This window comes from Oncorhynchus masou, chromosome 31, assembly GCF_036934945.1.
Source record: "Oncorhynchus masou masou isolate Uvic2021 chromosome 31, UVic_Omas_1.1, whole genome shotgun sequence".
Taxonomy (NCBI): domain Eukaryota; kingdom Metazoa; phylum Chordata; class Actinopteri; order Salmoniformes; family Salmonidae; genus Oncorhynchus; species Oncorhynchus masou.
Genome location: NC_088242.1, coordinates 86,659,382 through 86,673,386, shown reverse-complemented (window position 1 = coordinate 86,673,386; position 14,005 = coordinate 86,659,382).

Genomic DNA, 14,005 nt, shown 5'->3' with positions numbered 1-14,005 from the left:
GGGGCTTTTGACTTGGGCAAAGCTGATGATTTAGCGAGAAACGCCGGTTCAAAGGGTTGCCTCGGATATTGTGGTCTTGCGTCTCGCCTTGGCTAGATAGATGACAGATAACATTAAGAATTGATAACCTGTCTATTGACAACAATGGTATTTCATCATAAAGAACTCGGGGCTGTCAATGATGCGTCTACTGCACAAATACGTGAAAGCAGAAACGTGCAGGGGAGGGGTGTATGTAGCCTTTTGTTTAGTGCATGTGTGTATGTTGCAGCATGTGAGTGGGTGTGAGAAAAATACGGTTTCTTCCCCCAGCATAATTTAAAAGGACACATGGTGTCTGTCTGCCTTCATGCATGCTCTCTCTCACTCTCCCTTCTCTCTTTCTCAGTGCATGACTTGGGCAAGAGCTCACCTGAGCAGAGTACTGGCACCTCAAATGTTCTACTGTTGAGCTCCTGTTCCCCTTATAGAATGCTAGTAAAAAGTATAGTGGAGCTCCTGCACCTAAATATACACATATACACAGTAAGCAAAATGAGTAGTGGCAGGTAGCCTAGTGGTTAGAGCTGGTTAGAGCATTGGGCCAGTAATCGTTCTGCCCTTGAACAAGGCAGTTAACCCATTGTAAGCCCAGTAGGCCGTCATTGTAAATAAGAATTTGTCCTTAACTGACTTGCCTAGTTAAATTTTAAAAAGCCTTACACTCAAAGAACTTTGTTTGGGACCACAAACAGGCATATGTGCAGCACTTCCAATTTTAAAGCTTCTCTCACTAATCAGGTAATTGCCAGAGACACTCACTGCCTTTCAATGAAAACTACCCTCCTATCACTACCCAGGAGGGTAGTGATAGCACCGCATGGTTCACAGCATGTTGCAAAGCATTGTCCACTGAAGCTGTGCTTGCCTTAGCCTAGAGTTCTTGCTTGGAAGAATATGATATAGGCCTACACTCTTTGAAAAAAGGTTCTATCTAGAGCATTAAAGGGTTCTTTGGCTAGGAGAACCCTTTGAAAAACCCGTTATGGATCCATGTAGAACACTTTCCCCAGAGGGTTCTTCATGATGATGTCTAGATGAGATAACGTTTTTGTCAAATTTGGCATCAACCCTAACCCTAACACTTTTCCTAACCTTAACCTAGTTCTCCTAACCTGCTACGTTAATTCTCCTTGCTGTGCAAGTTCTCCTAAACTTGCTACGGAAATTAATAGTAGGCTATACCTTTTGAGAACACCTACCGATCTCTCCTGTAACTTCTGTGCAAATTTGTCCCTGGCAAGCTAAGTGTTTCAACAGGAGCGAGCAGATGGAGTCTCACGGCCATAAATGACTAATAATACATGTGTCAGAAACTCAGCATAACACAGCACTCTATCATTCACACAACACTGGCTCTCCTACACGGGTTTAGACACAGGAGCAATGGCGGCACATTGTACCTGTGCCTGTGTGAGCAGGACCCAGAAACCGATCCAAATGTCATGTCTGGTGGTGTGTCATCCACTGCATCACTCTGTCTGCCTGCCAGCGTGAAAAGCCTCATATCTGCACTGACACCCACGCTCAATGCAGACACAGGGAAATGCGTCACAGTGCAGTGGGGAATGGAGATGGTGTTTAAGTGTCATCATTCCGAGCCAGAGGACCTCTGTTCACTTAATGAAGAGGCTTTGCAATTTACAAAGGGGATTCAGTACAGTCTCTCACTCTCTATCTATCTCTCTCGATGTTTGAGGTCCTGGTCAGGCCACGTTCGAGGTCCTTTCGTCTTTAGTTGGTAGCAGTGGACCCTGAAGGGAACCTCCTCGCAGTCGGACACACACACACACACACACACACACACACACACACACACACACACACACACACACACACACACACACACACACACACACACACACACACACACACACACACACACACACACACACACACACACACACACACACACACACACACACACACACACACACACACACACACACACACACAGCATCAGGGCCTGCTGGGTCATTAGTGCAGCTAGCAGCCAGGTCAGGCTAGCCTCCTTACTCACCACATAAGACACATTGATCTGGACAAATTATGTATTTACTACACTGAACAAAAATATAAACACAACATGCAACAATTTCTATTATTTTACTGAGTTACAGTTCATATAACGAAATCAGTCATTAGACCCTAATCTTTGGATTTCACATGACTGGGAATACAGATACGCATCTGTTGGTCACAGATACCTTAAAAAAAGGTAGGGGCGTGGATCAGAAAAACAGTCAATATTTGGTGTGACCACCATTTGACTCATGCAGCACGACAGATCTCCTTTGCATAGAGCTGATCAGGCTGTTGATTGTGGCCTGTGGAATGTTGTCCCACTCCTTTTCAATGGCGGTAAGAAATTGCTGGCTATTGGTGGGAACTGGAACACTCTGTCAGACACATCAACCAGAGCATCCCAAACAGGGTGTTTGGTGAGTATGCAGGCCATGGAAGAAGTGGGACATTTTGAGCTTCCAGGAATTATGTACAAATCATTTTTATTTATTTTATTTTACCTTTATTTAACCAGGTTGGGCAGTTGAGAACAAGTTCTCATTTACAACTGCGACATGACCAAGATAAGTCAAAGCAGTGCGACAAAAACAACAACAGAGTTACACATTAACAAATGTACAGTCAATAACACAAAAGAAAAGAAAAATTGCAAAATTCATGTACAGTGTGTGCAAACGTAGAAGAGTAAGGAGGTAGGCAATAAATAGGCCATATAGGTGAAAATAATTACAATTTAGCATTAATACTGGAGTGATAGATGTGCAGATGAAGATGTGCAAGTAGAGATACTGGAGTGCAAAAGAGCAAGAGGGTAAGTAATTTGTATTTTTTTTTTTTAATTTTACCTTTATTTAACCAGGCAAGTCAGTTAAGAACAAATTCTTATTTTCAATGACGGCCTGGGAACAGTGGGTTAACTGCCTGTTCAGGGGCAGAACGACAGATTTGTACCTTGTCAGCTCGGGGGTTTGAACTCGCAACCTTCCGGTTACTAGTCCAACGCTCTAACCACTAGGCTACCCTGCCACCCCAAGGGTAAGTAATAGGGATAGGGATGAGGTTGTTGGGTGTGCTATTTACAGATTGGCTGTGTACAGATACAGTGATACAGTGATCGGTAAGCTGCTCTGACAGCTGATCCTTAAAGTTAGAGAAGAAGATATAAGTCTCCAGCTTCAGAGCTTTTTGCAATTAGTTCCAGTCATTGGCAGCAGAGAACTGTAAGGAAAAGCGGCCAAAGGAAGTGTTGGATTTGGGGATGACCAGTGCAATATACAGTACCTGCTGGAGCGCGTGCTAGGGTGGGTGTTGCTATAGTGACCAGTGAGCTGAGATAAGGCAGGGCTTTAACTAGCAAAGACTTATAGATTACCTGGAGCCAGTGAGTTTGGTGACAGATATGTAGTGAGGGACAGCCATCCTTGCGAACTGTAAGGAAAAGCGGCCAAAGGAAGTGTTGGATTTGGGGATGACCAGTGCAATATACAGTACCTGCTGGAGCGCGTGCTAGGGTGGGTGTTGCTATAGTGACCAGTGAGCTGAGATAAGGCAGGGCTTTAACTAGCAAAGACTTATAGATTACCTGGAGCCAGTGAGTTTGGTGACAGATATGTAGTGAGGGACAGCCATCCTTGCGACATGGGGCCGTGCATTATCATGCTGAAACATGAGGTGATTGAGGCGAATGAATGGCATAACAATGGACCTCAGGATCTCGTCCCAGTATCTCTGTGTATTCAAATTTCCATTGATAAAATGCAATTGTGTTCGTTGTCTGTAGCTCATGCCTGCCCATAACATAACACCAACACCACCATGCGGCGCTCTGTTCACAAATTTGACATCAGCAAACTGCTTGCCCACACAACCCCATACTGCTCTCATAAAAGCCTGGGTTTTCTGCACGTTATCACTAGGTTCACAGCTCCAATCCAGATGTGTTGGTCATTACTAAGACGTGGTTAAGGAAGAGTGTTTTGAATACTGATGTTAACCTTTCTGGTTACACTAAGTCTGAATTTGTCCTGCTAGGTGACCTAAACTGGGACATGCTTAAACCACCTGACCAAGTCCTAAAGCAATGGGACTCCCTAAATCTTTCTCAGATTATTACAAATCCCACAAGGTATGACTCCAAACACCCAGAAAAGGCTATTCTGCTCAATGTTATCCTCACAAATAATCCTGGGAGGTATCAGTCTGGTGTTTTCAGTAATGACCTTAGTGATCACTGTTTAACAGCCTGTGTTCGTAATGGCTGCTCAGTGAAACGACCTGTCCTGATTTGTCATAGACGCTTGCTAAAAAACTTTAATGAGCAAGCCTTCCTTCATGAACTGGCCTCTGTAAAATGATATAGAATCAGTTTGATCCCCTCTGTCGAAGACGCTTGGACCTTATTTTTTTAATATTTTCAGTAGTATTGTTGACAAACACACCCCCATAAAGAAAATGAGAATTAAAAACAAGTTCAGCCCCTGGTTCGACTGTGATCTTGCAGAGCTACTCCACCTCAATAATTGTATTTGGCGAAAGGCTCAGCTGAGGCACAACTGTATGGAGAGGCTCATCCCCAGATGAATTCCAAACTTCCATGTAACCCTGAAAAAAGCTCTATACAAGAGATTGATATTCCAACGTTCAGAATGCTGCAGATAAAAATAACATGAATTGAGTTGACCCAATTTCCAACTCTACAACAGGAAAGCTTCAAGTCTGTTCTACCGAGTACATACAGTATCTCACCGAACATTCTGTAATGTTGCACCCTGCTGTAGGGCCCATAATACCAATTTAACCCTGAAAATCAGATGGCTACTATCTACCCTAGATACTAATTTCTCTCGTCTTTATACCACCTACGCCTAATACCAGACACCCAATTATCCCTAATATTATCTCTACTAGATCACTCCGGTCATTATTTTCTCTAAGAGACATCCAAAGCCTTCAGAAAGTATTCATACCCCTTGATATTCATATTCCTGAATTCAAAATTGATTATATATATGTTTTTCTTTCACCCATCAGGAAATAACTACCCACAACTCAAGTGGGAAAAACAGGCTGCCTAAGTATGGTTCTCAAACAGAGACAACGAGAAAAATACTTAGGCAACCTGTTTTTCCCACTTGAGTTGTGGGTAGTTATTTCCTGTTTTTTGTTTTGTGTGTTTGCACCTTACAGGACTGTTTCATTCACTCTCTTTGTTGTTTTGTCATTCAGTGTTCAGTTGATTTATTAAATATTAACATGGACACATACCACACTGCGCATTGGTCCGATCTTGACTACTCTTCCTCAGATGACGAGGAGAACCGTTACAGAACTACCCACCACAAAAGGACCAAGCAGCGTGGTAACCAGGAGCAGCAGAGCTATCTGGAGAAATGGACATGGGAGGAGATACTGGACAGTAAGGGACCCTGGGCACAGGCTGGGGAGTATCGCCGTCCACAGGAGGAACTGGAGGCTGGGGAGTATCGCCGTCCACAGGAGGAACTGGAGGCTGGGGAGTATCACCGTCCACAGGAGGAACTGGAGGCTGGGGAGTATCACCGTCCACAGGAGGAACTGGAGGCTGGGGAGTATCACCGTCCACAGGAGGAACTGGAGGCTGGGGAGTATCACCGTCCACGGGAGGAACTGGAGGCTGGGGAGTATCGCCATCCACAGGAGGAACTGGAGGCTGGGGAGTATCACCGTCCACGGGAGGAACTGGAGGCTGGGGAGTATCGCCATCCACAGGAGGAACTGGAGGCTGGGGAGTATCGCCGTCCACAGGAGGAACTGGAGGCTGGGGAGTATCACCGTCCACAGGAGGAACTGGAGGCTGGGGAGTATCGGCGTCCACAGGAGGAACTGGAGGCTGGGGAGTATCGCCATCCACAGGAGGAACTGGAGGCTGGGGAGTATCACCGTCCACAGGAGGAACTGGAGGCTGGGGAGTATCGCCGTCCACAGGAGGAACTGGAGGCTGGGGAGTATCGCCGTCCACAGGAGGAACTGGAGGCTGGGGAGTATCACCGTCCACAGGAGGAACTGGAGGCAGGCTGGGGAGTATCGCCGTCCACAGGAAAAACTGGAGGCTGGGGAGTATCACCGTCCACAGGAGGAACTGGAGGCTGGGGAGTATCACCATCCACAGGAGGAACTGGAGGCAGCTAAGGCTGAGCGGAGACACTACGAGGAGTTGGCACAGCTGGCAAGGAAGCCCGGGAAGCAGCCCCAAAAATGTATTTGGGGGGGGCACACGGGGAGTGTGGCAGAGTCAAGAGTCAGACCTGAGCCAACTCCACATGCTTACCGTAAGGGGCCAAGGATGGAACCAGAGCCGGTCAGGACGAAATTGGAGGTGAGCGAAGGGAGCGAAGCAGAGACAGTGAAGGAGTTAATGGATTGGAGGAGAGAGTAATGAGGGAGTTGCTGTGTTGGTGCATGAGGCACGACATCCGCCCGATGGAGCGTGTCTGGGATTTGATGTCACCTGAGTCAGCTCTCCATACTCGTCCTGAGGTGCGTGCTAGCCGTCTGGTGAAGACTGTGCAAGCCCCACGCACCAGGCCTCCTGTGCGCCTCCCTAGCCCTGCACGTCCTGTGCCAGCTCGGCGCTACAGATCTCCAAGACGTGCTTACCATGGCAGGCATCGGACTGGTCAGGCACCGTGTTATGCGGTGGAGCGCACAGTGTCTCCAGTACATGTTCTTAGCCCGGTGCGCTACATCCCAGCTCCCCGCATCTGCCGGGCTAGGGTGAGGATCCAGCCAGGACGGATGGTGCCAGCCCTGCTCTCCAGACCTCCAGCGCGTCTCCTCGGGCCATGATATCCTGCGCCAGCCCTGCGCACTGTGTCTCCAGTGCATCTTCACTGCCCAGTGCGTTCTGTGCCGGCGCCCCGCACGTGCCGGGGTAAAATCACCATCCAGCCAGGACGAGTTGTGCAGGCCCTTAGTTCGAGATCTCTAGTGCACCTCCACGGCCCGGTCTATCCTGTGCCTCCTCCAAGGACCAGGCTCTCTCCGTCTCCTCCCTCCTGAGTCTCACGCCTGTCCGGAGCTTCCAGAGTCTCCCTCCTGTCCGGAGCTGCCAGAGTCGCCCGTCTGTCCGGAGCTGCCAGAGTCGTCCGTCTGTCCGGAGCTGCCAGAGTCGCCCGTCTGTCCTGAGCTGCCAGAGTCGCCCGTCTGTCCGGAGCTGCCAGAGCCGCCCGTCAGTCAGGAGCTGCCAGAGCCGCCCGTCAGCCAGGAGCTGCCAGAGCTGCTCGTCAGCCAGGAGCTTACCTGAGCCGTCCGTCAACCAGGAGCTGCCAGAGCCAACCGTCAGCCAGGAGCTGCCAGAGCTGCTCGTCAGCCAGGAGCTTACCTGAGCCGTCCGTCAACCAGGAGCTTCCAGAGCCATCCGTCATCCAGGAGCTGCCAGAGCCGTCGCCCGTCACTCCGGTGCTGCCGGAGTCTTCCTTCACCCATTGCTAGGGCCTCCTGTCCGAGGTCGGAGGCGAGGGCCGCCGCTCGAAAGAGGCCACGGAGGCGGTTGAGGAGGTGGACAAAGACTATGGACAAAGACTATGGTGGAGTGGGGTCCACTAAGTCCAGCAACTACAACTATCTTTGTAGTGACTGGGTGTATTGATACAACTTCCAAAGTGTATTTAATAACTTCACCATACTCAAAGGGATATTCAATGTCAGTTGTTTTTTACCCATCTACCAATAGGTCTCCGTCTTTGTGGGATATTGGAAAACCTCCCTGGTCTTTCTGGTTGAATCTGGGTTTGAAATTCACTGCTCGACTGAGGGAACCTTACATACAGTTGAAGTCGGAAGTTTACATACACTTAGGTTGGAGTCATTAAAACTTGTTTTTCAACAACTCCACAAATTTCTTGTTAACAAACTATAGTTTTGGAAAGTCGGTTAGGACATCTACTTTGTGCATGACACGTAATTTTTCCAACAATTGTTTACAGACAGATTATTTCACTTATAATTCACTGTATCACAATTCCATTGGGTCAGAAGATTACATACACTAATTTGACTGTGCCTTTAAACAGCTAGGAAAATTCCAGAAAATTATGTCATGGCTTTAGAAGCTTCTGATAGGCTAATTGACATGATTTGAGTCAATTGGAGGTGTACCTGTGCATGTATTTCAAGGCCTACCTTCAAACTCAGTGCCTCTTTGCTTGACATCATGGGAAAATCAAAAGAAATCAGCCAAGACCTCAGAAAAAGAATTGTACACCTCCACAAGCCTGGTTCATCCAAATTTCCAAACGCCTGAAGGTACCACGTTCATCTGTACAAACAATAGTACGCAAGTATAAACACCCTGGGACGACGCAGCTGTCATACCACTCAAGAAGGAGACGCCTTCTGTCTCCTAGAGATGAACGTACTTTGGTGCGAAAAGTGCACTGCTCCAAAACCACCATAAAAAAGCCAGATTACAGTTTGCAACTACAGATGGGGACAAAGATCATACTTTTTGGAGAAATGCCCTCTGGTCTGATGAAAAAAATAGAACTGTTTGGCCATGATTACCATCATTATGTTTGGAGGAAAAAGGGGGAGGCTTGCAAGCCAAAGAACACCATCCCAAACGTGAAGCACGGGGGTGGCAGCATCATGTTGTGGGGGTGCTTTGCTGCAGGAGGGACTGATGTAATTCACAAAATAGATGGCATCATGAGGATGGAAAATTATGTGGATATATTGAAGCAACATCTCAAGACATCAGTTAAAGATTGGTCGCAAATGGGTCTTCCAAATGGACAATGACCCCAAGCATACTTACAAAGTTGTGGAAAAATGGCTTAAGGACAACAAAGTCAAGGTATTGGAGTGGCCATCCCAAAGCTCTGACCTCAATCCTATAGAACATTTGTGGGCAGAACTGAAAACTGACCTCAATCCTATAGAACATTTGTGGGCAGAACTGAACAGTGTGTGCGAGCAAGGAGCCCTACAAACCTGACTCAGTTACATCAGCTCTGTCAGGGGGAATGGGCCAAAATTCACCTAACTTATTGTGGGAAGATTGTGGAAGGCTACCCAAAATGTTTGTCCCAAGTTAAACAATTTAAATGCTACCAAATACTAATCGAGTGTATGTAAACTTTTTTCAACATTTTATTACAGCCTTATTCTAAAATGTATTAAATATATTTTTTCCCTCAATCTACCCCATAATGACAAAGCAAAAACAGAACTAATTTATGAAAAATAAAAAACTGGGGCTCTGAATGGGTTTCCACTGTTCCTGACTAGTCTCCCAGTCCCTGCAACTGAACAGCATCCCCACAGCATGATGCTGCCACCACCCCCACAGCATGATGCTGCTACCACCGTGCTTCACTGTAGGGATGGTGCCAGGTTGACTCCAGATGTGATGCTTGGCATTCAGGCCAAAGAGTTCAATCTTGGTTTCATCAGACTAGAGAATCTTGTTTCTCATGGTCTGAGAGTCATTAATTTGCCTTTTAGTAAACTCTGAGCAGGCTGTAATGTGCCTTTTACTGAGAAGTGGCTTCCGTCTGACCACTCTACCATAAAGGCCTGATTGGTGGAGTACTGCAGAGATGGTTGTCCTTCTGGATGGTTCTTCCATCTCCAAAGAGGAACTCAAGAGCTCTGTCAGAGTGACCATCAGGTTCTTGGTCACCTCCCCCTACCGATTGCTCAGTTTGGCCTGGTGGCTAGCTCTAGGAAGAGTCTTGGGGGTTCCAAACGTCTTCCACTGAAGAATGATGGAGGCCATTGTGTTCTTTTTTTGGTACCCTTCCCCAGATCTGTGCCTCAACACTGTCCTGTCTCAGAGATTTTACACTCGTCGGACTTGGCAGGGCTTGCAAACTATTACAGATTACAAAGTGAAGCACAGCCGAGAGCTGCCTAGTGACACAAGCCTACCAGACAAACTAAATTACTTCTATGCTTGCTTCGAGGCAAGTAACACTGAAACATGCATGAGAGCATCAGTTGTTCCGGACAACTGTGTGATCAAGCTCTCCGCCGCTGATGTGAGTAAGACCTTTCAACAGACGGATTACCAGGACGTGTACTCCGAACATGTGCTGACCAACTGGCAAGTGTCTTTACTGACATTTTCAACCGCTCCCAGTCTGAGTCTGTAATACCAACATGTTTCATGCAGACCACCATAGTCCCTGTGCCCAAGAACACTAAAGCAACCTGCCTAAATGACTACAGATCCATAGCACTCACGTTTCTAGCCATGAAGTGCTTTGAAATGTTGGTCATGGCTCACATCAACATCATTATCCCAGAAACCCTAGACCACCTCCAATTTGCATACCGCCCCAACAGATCCACAGATGATACAATCTCTATTGCATTCAACACTGCCCCTTCACACCTGGACAAAAGGAACACTTACGTGAGAATGCTATTCATTGACTACAGCTCAGCATTCAACACCATAGTACCCTCAAAGCTCATCACTAAGCTAAGGATCATCACTAAGCTAAGTTAAGAATTTGTTCTTAACTGACTTGCCTAGTTAAATAAAGGTCAAATGAAAAAAGCTCATCACTAAGCTAAGGACCCTGGGACTAAACACCTCACTCTGCAACTGGATCCTGGACTTCCTGACGGGCCGCGCCCAGGTGGTGAGGGTAGGTAGCAAACACATCTGCCACTCTGATCCTCAACACTGGAGCTCCCCAGGGGTGCGTGCTCAGTCCCCTCCAGTACTCCCTGTTCACCCACGATTGCATGGCCAGGCACGACTCCAACACCATCATTAAGTTTGCAGACAACAACAGTGGTAGGCCACCAACAACAACGAGACAGCCATATGGGGAGGAAGTCAGAGATCTGGCCAGGTGATGACAGAATAACAACTTATCCCTCAACGTAACCAAGACTAAGGAGATTATTGTGGACTACAGGAAAAGGAGGACCGAGCACCCCCCATTCTCATCGACAGGGCTGTGGTGGAGCAGGTTGAGAGCTTCAAGTTCCTTGGTGTCCACATCAACAACAAACTAGAATGGTCCAAACACAGCAAGACAGTCGTGAAGAGGGCACGACAAAGCCTATTCCCCCTCAGGTAACTAAAAAGATTTGTCATGGGTCCTGATATCCTCAAAAGGTTGTACAGCTGCAACATCGAGAGCATCACTGCCTGGTACGGCAGTGATTCTTGGTACTGGAAAGGCAACTGCTCGGCCTCTGACCGCAAGGCACTACAGAGGGTTGTGCGTACGGCCCAGTACATCACTGGGGCTAAGCTGCCTGCCATCCAGGATCTCTACACCAGGCAGTGTCAGAGGAAGGCCCTAAAAGTTGTCAAAGACCCCAGCCACCCCAGTCAGACTGTTCTCTCTACTACCGCATGGCAACAGTTTTTACCCCCAAGCCATAAGACTCCTGAAAAGATAATCAAATGGCTACCCGGACTATTTGCATTGTGTGCCCCCCCTCACAACCTCTCTTTTTACGCTGCTGCTACTCTCTGTTTATCATATATGCATAGTCACTTTAACTATACATTCATCTACATACTACCTCAATTGGGCCAACCAACCAGTGCTCCCGCACATTGGCTAACCGGGCTATGTGTATTGTGTCCCACCCATCACCCGTCAACCCCTATTTTACTCTACTGCTACTCTCTGTTCATCATATATGCATAGTCACTTTAACCATATCTACATGTACATACTACCTCAATCAGCCTGACTAACCAGTGTCTGTATGTAGCCTCGCTACTTTTATAGCCTCGCTACTGTATATAGCCTGTCTTTTTACTGTTGTTTTATTTCTTTACCGATCTATTTTTCACCTAATACCTTTTTTGCACTATTGGTTAGAGCCTGTAAGTAAGCATTTCACTGTAAGGTCTACACCTGTTGTATTCAGCGCACATGACAAATAAACTTTGATTTGATGACTTCAAATAAAGTGCTCACGTACACAATAGTAGATTTTGGTTAACAGAAGGTGTTCTTTGGTAAATTGGTCATCAAAAAGAAAGGAGGACCAAGGCACTTCTCGTATAATTAATTAAAATGCCTTTATATGGCACATGGAAACAAAGTTTCGGCTGCATGGCCTTCGTCAGGGAGTACAAATATATGATAATACAATGTCCTCTTTTGAACAGCTTTTTCTAATCAACCCTGATTTGAAGAGGGCGTGGTTAGAGAATTCATTGGACAACGCCTAGTAAGCAATACTATACACAGTAAAAAGTGAATTACTGTAGATATGTTATAAAACATGCATCTCAAGTCTAGAAGCATCAGAACACATTGAATGGTAGTTCTAACCTTGAATATGACTGGGCAAAGTGTTAAGAATCGGAGAACCATCTATTTTATAGTTCAGTACACTAGAACACAGCAAATATGGCCCGCAACTGTCTAAACCTAGCTGAGGACAATAGAGCAAAATATCCACTAGATGACAAAGGGCCCTCTCACCACCCTACAGGAAAGGTGAGAAATCCATATCTTAATTTTAACCAGGGTACTTATTGGTCTGTAGTTTGTAAATCCCAAAACGTTCTCTTTAGTTTAGCTGTTTAAGACTGTCTCCTTTTCTAATTGAGGCCGAAACATGATCAATACCCATAGTTTGCAGGGAGGCAGGGTTGCCATGGTGTAGGACATGTATTGCCTTGCCATGGGGTAGTCTTCATTGCCTACCCGTATGGCATACTTGTGTTCTGCTAAGTGGTCTTGGAAGGCGTCAATGAGACAATTCAGTCAATGAGACAATGAATTACGTGGGAGGCACCTCAGTCTCAGGCCGGGTACTCAAGAAATGGTGCATCACTGCCAATCCTTGTTCATGTTCAATGGTGGTGTAGAGACTCCACGTCCATGGGGACTAAAAAGGAATGATTTTGTTCAACACATCTGTGGTATCTTGAAGATAAGCCTTTCCCCCCGTCACTCCCAGCCTAATAAAGTCATCAATGTACTTGGAGATGGGTTCTGTCAAACTTTCATTACCACTAATGACCGGTCTGCCAAGGTGGTTTTCAGGATTCTTGTGGACTTCTGGAAGATAAAAAGAAGCCATACTGCCATTGAAAATCTATTTGAACTCATTGTCTGAAATGTAGTTATTCTCCTTAGCTTCTGTGAGGATCCCTTTCAATTCAGTTTTGTGCCACCTTGGTCTGCTTCGCTAAACCACAATCCGTCCATTTTTGGACAATGATTCAAATGTATGCCTCTCTGCCTTAGAAAGGTTACGTCGTGTTTGGTTGGAGTCCATTTGACCCTTAAACAGATTCTCCACATCAAAATTCACCTTCTTTGTAAATGTATTTAGTGTGGCATTCTGGACAATGTGACAAAAGGTGGAAGTTGTTTTTGAGGACACAAACTGCCTGACACTGGTTTCTGTAGTTGGAGATGTTTTGTTTGTACCAGGCCTTCAGATGTAGATTGCTGTAGAAACAAAATAGGTCAATCTTTGTAATGAATTAATTAGTTGAGTATGTCGGGGCAAAGGACAGTCCTTTAGACAAGACCCTTACACAATCAGACATTCTTGCTTTTTTCTTGTGTATTATAAAATAGATCTCTCCTAATCTTAACTCTTTGCCCAGTCATATCCAAGGTTACAACTACCTTTCTAGGGGTTCTGATGCTTCTAGCCTTGAGATGCATTTCTTATCAAATATCACCCATATTTCACTTTTTATCGTGAATAGTATTGCTGATTGTTACTAGTTCCTTCGTCTAATCCCTGGTGCACATGACAAGACTAAAGCCAGGTTAGGCTCTATGCACAATAGACGTCTAGTCGCCACATTCTAACTACATCGAAACAAACAATAATCCACCAAGGGCCAATCCTAATTATCATCTCCCATTGACATAAATGCAATATTTACATGAAAATAGGAGCAAACGTGTCCAGATCTCAAATAGGATTTGAAGAGAAAAGCCACACTGCTCAACCA